This window comes from Aotus nancymaae, unplaced genomic scaffold, assembly GCF_030222135.1.
Source record: "Aotus nancymaae isolate 86718 unplaced genomic scaffold, 86718_ANA_hifiasm-v0.15.2.pri h1tg000036l, whole genome shotgun sequence".
In the NCBI taxonomy this organism is placed as follows: Eukaryota; Metazoa; Chordata; class Mammalia; order Primates; family Aotidae; genus Aotus; species Aotus nancymaae.
Window position 1 is genome coordinate 20,729,304 of NW_026988450.1, and position 7,904 is coordinate 20,737,207.

At 39.8% G+C, this 7,904-nt stretch overlaps 1 non-coding gene across 1 annotated transcript; it reads left to right on the plus strand.

Annotated features, from left to right (window-relative positions):
* The first annotated feature begins 3,120 nt into the window (after positions 1–3,120).
* LOC135278119 (U6 spliceosomal RNA) lies at positions 3,121–3,227 on the plus strand. Its single transcript, XR_010345677.1, has one exon. It is a non-coding gene; the product is annotated as a U6 spliceosomal RNA (small nuclear RNA).
* Positions 3,228–7,904: the final 4,677 nt, after the last annotated feature.

Genomic DNA, 7,904 nt, shown 5'->3' on the forward strand with positions numbered 1-7,904 from the left:
GTTTCATTGACAATATCACATGCCTCATATCTGAGTTCTACCTCTCTCTGGAGATGATTGCTTTTCTTTCTCTGGAACCCTTGCTGCCTAAGGGTTAAATCCCAAGCCCAGGTGACTTTGAGCATTCCCCAACAGGGCAACTACATTACCCTGAGATGCGCCATATTCATCTATACGTGTTTAGCAGAGTCCCCATCCAAGTGCATATAGTTTTCCACAAAAACACATATAATGGTTATGTTCTATTACCAGTACAGTACTATTACTGATGTCACAGGTATTAGAAGGGCAGGTCTGAGAATTTAAGCCCCTCAAAAACCTTGTTTCTATAGGAAAACACACGTTACTTCACCACCAATCAATGAAAAAGTAAACTTTGGAAATAAGTGCACGAAGATTGTTTGTGCCTTCCATCTAAGACTTCAAAGCCTTTCATAAAACACAGTTTTTAAAAAAGCCTTCTTGCCACAACTAATAGTCACTAAATGATTTGTTATATTCGTAACTAAGACGCATTTATTAACAGCCTTTGACATGAAGCCCAGGAGATAATGCACAAAATGATTAAAAAAAAAAAAAAGATTGGGCTGGGCGTGGTGGCTCAAGCCTGTAATCCCAGCACTTTGGGAGGCTGAGGTGGGTGGATCACTTGAGGTCAGGAGTTCGAGACCAGCCTGACCAACATGGTGAAAGCCCATCTCTTCTAAAAATATAAAAATTGGCTGGACATGCTGGGAGGGTGGTCCCAGCTGCTTGGGAGGCTGAGGAAGGGAAGTTGCTAGAACCCAGGAGGCGGAAGTTGAGCCCAGATTGTGCCATTGCACTCCAGCCTGGGGGACAGAGCGAGACTCCATTTCAAAAAAAAAAAAAAAGATAGGATACGCTTCTTTCCATTTATTAATTCAGTGAAAATTTCTTTAGTTTCTACTCTAGTTCAAGTACTGGAGGCTAGACATGTTAGCTCATGCCTGTTATGTTAACACTTTTGGAGGCCGAGGTGGGAGGATTGCTTGAGCCCAGGAGCTTGAGGCCAGCCTGGGCAACATGGTGAGACACCTATCTCTACAAAAAACTTTCTTCAAACTTAGCCTTTTTTTTTTTTAATTAGTTAATGATCACCTGTGGTTCCAGCTACTCGAAAGGCTGAGGTGTGAGGATCGCTTGAACCCAGGAGGTTGAGGCTGCACCATTGCACTCCAGCCTGAGTGACAGAGCAAGACTCTGTCTCAAACAAACAAACAAAAAGTACTAGAGACCCAGTACTGAATAAACTCTATCTGAATGAAATTTACAGCAAATGTGGCACATGCTAGGCACTCAACAAATATTCGCAGAGTGAGTGTGGCTAAGAAAACCATTAGAATATGGTATTTTTGTTTCTTAAAATTCAATAAAATCAATGAACAAAGGGATAGAAGAATATAAATTAGGTGGGGAAATTTTATAGCAATAAAAGTTGAAATACTTCCTATTCCTACTGAAGTAATGGTGGGTGGGAATATTGGGTGACCAGGACCAGAAAGGCAACACCTCTACAACCCAGATGGCTCTCACTTTGCTGGGCACCGGTTAGGAGACAAGTGCCATCCCACCGCTACCTCTACACCTTTATGCTAATTTTAACTTTGAGACCTAAGTGCATTTTCTCCACAAGTAATTTAGATCTATCATCTTCACTTCAAGAACTCTGCACCCACTTATAGTAAGCATTATAACAGAAAACAGAATTTTACCAAATGTAAGAGGCTTTAGTCCATAATAATTAATTGCATTTTAAATCCCATCTTCATAGATATTCATAATATATTTCTTCTTTATGATATTACTATGATTGCAATCTGCCAAAAGCCAAACATTTGTGTATTAGAGTTATCTAGAGAAACAGAAATTAGAGATGTATGTCTAATAAAGAGATTAATTTTAAGGATTTGGCTCACGCAATTGTGGAGACTTGAAAGTCCAAACTTTGCAAGGAAGGCCAGTAGGCTTGAAATTGAAGCAAGAATTGATGTCATAGCTTTTATTCTTAAGGAAATCTAGAAACAGAATTCCTTCCTTCTTGGGGGCCTCAGTGTTTTCTCTTTATGCCTTCAGCTGATTTAAATTTTCAATGGGCACTACTGGTTTAAATGTTAATAACATCTAAAAAATATCTTCAGAGCAACATCCAGACTGGTGTTTGGCCCAGCAACTGGGCACCACAGCTTAGATGAATTGACACATAAAATAAATCACCACAGACTATTACTTCTCCACTTGGATCCCTACACACCTTCTCAAGCCATACTTAATCTCGAAGTGAAGACAATAGCAAAGTCATACTTCTGCCTAACATGATACAACGATCTTGAGTGCAACCAAAAATACACTAACCCTTTTCCCAGAGGAGAAAGCAAAGTCCTTGAGTAATGTTCATTCTTCTTAACATCTTGTAACTTAAATATTACTATGATATTGTCTTAGTACATTAACTGCTGCTGTAACAGAATACTAGAGACTGGGAAATTCATAAAGAACAGAAATGTGTTGACTCATGATTCTGGAGGCTGGGAAGTTCAAGACTGAAGGCTCAAATCTGGCGAGGGCTTTTGTGCTTTATCATCCCATGGCAGAAGGGAAAAGAGAGAGTGAGAGAGTGAGAACAAAGGGTATGAAACTCGCCCTTTATAATGACGCACTCTTGCGGTAATAGCCTAATCACTTCTCATTAGGCTCACCTCCCAGCACTATTGCCTTGGGGATTAAGTTTCTAACACATGGTCTTTGGGGGACGCATTTAAACCACAGCAGATGTTAAGTTGATAATACTTGATGTAAAATCAATACATCTTATGTTATATGTTAAGGAGATATGGGAGGAAAGAAAACAAGATATTTGTCCAATACGCACATATATGCATTCTAAAGAAATAAGGAAACAATTACCATCTTCATTTCTGTAAATGGTCATGTGGTTGTAGCTAATACTTAAAACTGTCTTCTTGGTTCTGGGCACAGTGGCTCATGCCTATAATCCCAGCACTTTGGAAGGCTGAGGCAGGAGGATCTTTTGAGGCCAGGAGCTTGAGACCAGCCTGGACAACACAGTGAGACCTCGCCTCTATTTAAAAACAGAAACAAGTGCTCGCTTTGGCAGCACATATACTAAAATTGGAATGATACAGAGTAGATTAGCATGGCCCCTGCGCAAGGATGACATGCAAATTCGTGAAGCGTTCCATATGAACTATGGAAAAAAAAAAAAAAACTACCTTCTTTCATTATCCATTCTGTATTCCCCTTGCCCTCAACAAGCACGTCACTCAGCTAGTCATGGTTGTTTACCTAGTCAGGTGACTCAAATCTTCATTCATGGAAAATCTAAGTAAGCCATTAGTAGTTGCGCCTGAATTGGGTTGTAGTTTTTCATTGATTTTACCCTAGGGTATGGTAGGACTAAGAGACGCCCTAATAGATCTCCTGCATTTCAGTCTTTTTTTGTATCTCCATCGTGTCTTTGCAGACTAGTTTCCCTTAGCAATCAGAATCAACCATCCCAGCAGTACATTAACTCCCTTCTTTGCCTGCTAACTCAGAGGCACGAGAAGGCCAAAGTGGCCAGGTAACAATCTTAACTTCCAGTTCAAGGAGTCATTGCTGTGTTTGCTTGTGGAAGAATTCTTCCCTTTGGAACTAAGACCTCTAGCAGGACACAAAATCTCAGGAGTAGGAAGCAAAAATTTTGCTAGTGAATCAGAAGCATGGTAATGGTACTCCCTCCCTCCACTGTTCTATCAAGCCAGAGATGCTTCAGGATGGTGGAGAACATGTAAGACAAGTGAATTTCATTTCCTACTGCACTTCACTTACCATAAAATGAGTTTCGTGATCAGAAGAAATGCTGTATAGAATGCCATGATGGTGAATAGGAGGACCCATGCTGTGGATACCAGTCAGCCTCCTTCCCAGAGACGCCTGTCATCATTCAGTGAACTCATAAACAAGGTGACCATGAAGGCAATATGGACTTCCAGTCAGTGGATGCCACTGCTAAGTTCTCAATCTGCCAGCAGCAGAAACCAACCTGACTCTCCCATATGGCACCATTCCCTAATCAGTTAGCTACCTGGCGGCAGGTCGATTACACTGGACTGCTTCCAACATGGAAGAAGCAGCATTTATTCTGGTTATAGATACACCTTCCCTGCACAAAATGCTTCTGTGAAAACTACCATTATAGACCACTTTGCTCAGAAGCACCATCTCTTTGCAATATTTTTCAAAAGAATATACATAGCACTGAAATAGTAGTGTTAAAACAGTCTAACTCACTTTCTTTTGTGACCAAAAATCTAGTACTCTATTTGTAATAGATTCATTTCCATAAACTTGCTCTAAAATGCAAAAAAATCATATTCATAAATGACAATTGGTTATAAACATAATACCAGCAATGTGATATATCTGTAGTAATAAAGTGAGTGCTCTATTCAGTATGCTTTCCATCAGTGTATATAATGGGTTGCCAGTGCCAAGCTGAGAAGATTTGGATCCCCACAGGCATAATTTCAAGATTTTTTTATAGTATAGTGGAATTTTGTAGGATTTTATATTAAAAAAAAGCTGGATACCCAGATTCTTTATTGAACAAACCCTCCCAGTGCTTTTGGCTTGGTTTCGCTGTTGGCTTTTTCTTGATTTTTGCTAGGTTTTTCATATGTTAAATTTTAAGTAGGGACATTGTTGCAATTCTTTAAGGAGTTTTTATCTTTGGTCTGCTCACTCCTAAAATGATGTTTTTTAAATGAACCAAAAGGATATATTTTATATATCGTGTTTTAAATAAATAGTCAATGAAAATGTGTGTAATAGTATCTATTTTAAAGTACTATGCTATGATGGGTAATCTATTTTCTTTAAAATTTGTAATTCTTTCCTTTCTTTTAAATATATCATTAACTTGCGATGATCTTAACTACATTTTAACTCTGTTCTGGAGTGATTATGTTTTCTTTATGATGGGCTCTTTTATCTTTTTTTTTCTGCCCTTTTTCCTGTCTCTACTTATTGTTTCTTTTCTATTCTTTGTCTTAATGTCCTTTTATCATATACTTTTATTGCTTACTTGCCTTTTATCTAACTCTGTAACTCTTTTCCTAACTCTGTAACTCTTTTCCTATAATCCTAAATGATTTGTGTCATGTATCAAACTAAGTTTTTACTATATTTTTCGCCAACTGTTAATCAGTTTTTGTCATTTTAAGGCACCCTCAAATGTGACTTTAATTTCAAATAAACTTCCCATTTGCTATTGACATAACTATAATGTTTGTATACATCTTACTTTCCCATGACTTCCAATTAACCATGAACGACTACAGTTTTTTTTTTTTTTTTTTTTTTTTTTTTTTTTTTTTTTTTGAGACGGAGTTTCGCTCTTGTTACCCAGGCTGGAGTGCAATGGTGCAATCTCAGCTCACCGCAACCTCCGCCTCCCGGGTTCAGGCAATTCTCCTGCCTCAGCCTCCTGAGTAGCTGGGATTACAGGCACGTGCCACCATGCCCAGCTAATTTTTTGTATTTTTAGTAGAGACGGGGTTTTACCATGTTGAGCAGGATGGTCTCGATCTCTTGACCTCGTGATCCACCCGCCTCGGCCTCCCAAAGTGCTGGGATTACAGGCGTGAGCCACCGCGCCCGGCCACGACTACAGTTTTTAAACTTGATTTAGGTATGATGCTACAGAAATATACTATGTTAATATGCTTGAAATTAAATTGTAACATATTCCTTATTTGGGGAAAGCCTGTGCACATGCCTCTGTCAAGCATATATGGCACCTTATCATATTTGCTTATTTTTTTCTCCTGCTATTAGATTGTAAGCCCCTTAAAAGCAGGAACCACATTTAAATCTCTAGTGTCTGGCCCAGTGCAGGTTTTTAATGAATGGATAGTAAATAAATAAATGGATGGATGAGGACAAAATTGTATAATTTCCATGGTCTTATCCAAAAAATACTTCCTCTGCCAGCTCCAAATGATACCCAATGCAATTTCTTTCACAAAAGCCAAGTATTTTACTTTCCCAACTGGAATAATTTTACAACAAAAATACCCTTAGAAAAACACGTTTATTTAAACCTATTCATCCAAGGCAGAAGTTCTTAATCTTGGCTGAAATTGGCTGAAAGTGAGAATCATGTCCCCATCCCAGAAAAAATAAATTAGAAACACCAGTCCCCCACCCTAGGTGAGGCTAATGTGCAGGAAAGCTGAGAACTACTATGCCAACTAAGAGAGAAGCAACTGATGGCGTGTTCTAAGGAGCATGAAAATAAAGCGAGGTCTCTAATAACTGTGGCAGAGAAGTACTTTGCTGAGGGAAGGGAGGTGGGGATTTTGAAAAGTCCAGTTTGCCCTTCAGGAGGCTGGGGGTGGCAGGAGACAGAAGTGTTTGGTTTTGTTGTTGTTGTTGTTTTTTCAGTCGGAATCTCGCTCTGTCACCAGGCTGGAGTGCAGTGGCATGATCTCGGCTCTCTGCAACCTCCGCCTCCCGGGTTCAAGCGATTCTCCTGCCTCAGCTTCCCGAGTAGCTGGGACTACAGGGGCGTGCCATCATGCCTAACTAATTTTTGTATTTTTAGTAGAGACCAGGTTTCACCATGTTGGCCAGGATGGTCTCGATCTCTTGACCTTGTGATCCTCCTGCCTCAGCCTCCCAAAGTGCTGGGATTGTAGGCGTGAGCCACCATGCCTAGCCGTAAGTGTTTCTTAAGGTATCTATTATTTTTTTTTTAAATTAAGGAGAAAAATTATAAGTACTGTCAAAAGAGGTAAACTTTGAAGAGAAAAAGGATTTAATTTTAAATTTTAAAATGAGGTCAGAGATTCCAACAAATGCTAATAAAATGGGTCTTTGAATTTTTGGGGCTTTTACAAAAAATACCGTTCAGGCAGGCAAACACAGCAAGTGTGTTAGCTATACAGACTAATACAGTAAGGGGAAAGCCTAAAGAAGAATCAAAGTTGACATGACAGAACTTGAGAGAAGAAAAAATAATTAGTATTAGAACATTAATTCTTTAAAACCTTGACACGGTGGCTCACGCCTGTAATTCCAGCACTTTGGAAGGCCAGGGTAGGAGAATCTCTTGAGGCCAGGGGTTCAAGACTAGTCTGGGAAACATAGCGAGACCCCCATCTCTACAAGAAAAAAACACAAAACAATTAGCCAGGTGTGGTGGCATGCGCCTCTAGTCCTAGCTACTCGGGATGCTGCGGCAGGAGGATCGCTTGAACCTAGAAGTTCAAGACTGCAGTGAGCTATGATGTCAGCACTGCACTCCAGCCTGGGTGACAGAGTGAGATCCTGTCTCAAACAACAAAAAAAATTTTTTTAAATTTGTGTCTATACAATAATAATTTCAACAACATGAAAACTATATATGACTGTGGATGAGGACTAGAAAAGAAGAGAGATGTTAAATGGCTGGCATGTTTAGGTGTATTAAACTTGAAGCTTAAAGTTCTAGTTCCTACTTTTCTATTAAGATGCTGTATATGTGGTGAGGTTTGGGCTTCTGGTTAAAAGTAAAAATATAGGCTGGGTGCAGTGGCTCACGCCTGTAATCCCAGCACTTTGGGAGACCAAGGTGGGTGGATCACCTGAGGTCTGGAGTTTGGGACTAGCCTGACCAACATGGTGAAACCCCATCTGTACTACATATACAAAAATTAGCCAGGTGTGGTGGCACGCCCCTGTAGTCCCAGCTACTTGGGAGGCTGAGGCAGGAGAATCACTTGAACCCGGGAAGTGGAGGTTGCAGTGAACTGAGATCACGCCACTGCACTCCAGCCTGGCAATAAAGCAACACTCCGTCTCAAAAAAAAAAAAAAATGGAAAAATGGAAAAACAAGAAGAAA